General features: G+C 46.6%; 1 non-coding gene across 1 annotated transcript; it reads left to right on the forward strand.

Annotated features, from left to right (window-relative positions):
* The first annotated feature begins 314 nt into the window (after window positions 1-314).
* LOC145080780 (small nucleolar RNA R71) lies at window positions 315-421 on the forward strand. The gene has a single exon (XR_013695365.1). It is a non-coding gene; the product is annotated as a small nucleolar RNA R71 (small nucleolar RNA).
* Window positions 422-730: the final 309 nt, after the last annotated feature.

The following is a 730-nucleotide window of genomic DNA, read 5'->3' on the forward strand; positions in this document are numbered from 1 at the left end:
TGAGATGGGGCCCTCTACAATTTTCACATCCAACCCGAATAGCATGGATTGTTTGATCCATTTTTGTCATCCTCCTATCTAGACTATTGAGCTTAGCTATCACAGCCACCATGCTATCATTTGCCGAGTTCACTACCCCCCGACTTACTTCATTTCTTGGATTGTGGTATTCTCTAGAGTTCTTAAAGAATTCTTCAATTAGCTCCTTGATCACCGGGGGTGCCTTCTTCGTGAGCGGGCCTTGAGAATCGAGCAATTGCCTTGTGGTGACATTGACTCCATCATAGAAAATGGAGACCTCTTGTTGGGTATTAAGGTCGTGATGTGGGCAATTTCTAAGCAAACTCTTGTACCTTTCCCATGCTTCATAAAGAGATTCTCCGAGTTGTTGCTCGAAGTTGGCAATGGCTTTCTTTAGCTTGGCTATTTTGGAGGGCGGGCAAAAGTGGTCTATGAACTCTTCTTTCATCTTGGCCCATGTGGTGACCGATCCGGGAGGAAGTGACTTTAGCCAATCCTTTGCAGCTCCTTTGAACGTGACTGGAAGCATGCGAAGAAGCTGGGTCTCGCGGGGGACATTCGGTACATTGAAGTAGTCGGCTACATCATTCAATTCGTCCAAGTGCTTGTAGGTGTCTTCGTGATCCTTTCCATAAAAGGGAATCTCCTTGAGTTGAGCGAGAATATGGCCTTTTAGTTCGAAAGTGGCGGTCGCGGGAATTACGGGCTG

Source organism: Lactuca serriola, chromosome 1 (assembly GCF_051521515.1).
Source record: "Lactuca serriola cultivar US96UC23 chromosome 1, Lser_US96UC23_V15, whole genome shotgun sequence".
Classification (NCBI taxonomy): domain Eukaryota; kingdom Viridiplantae; phylum Streptophyta; class Magnoliopsida; order Asterales; family Asteraceae; genus Lactuca; species Lactuca serriola.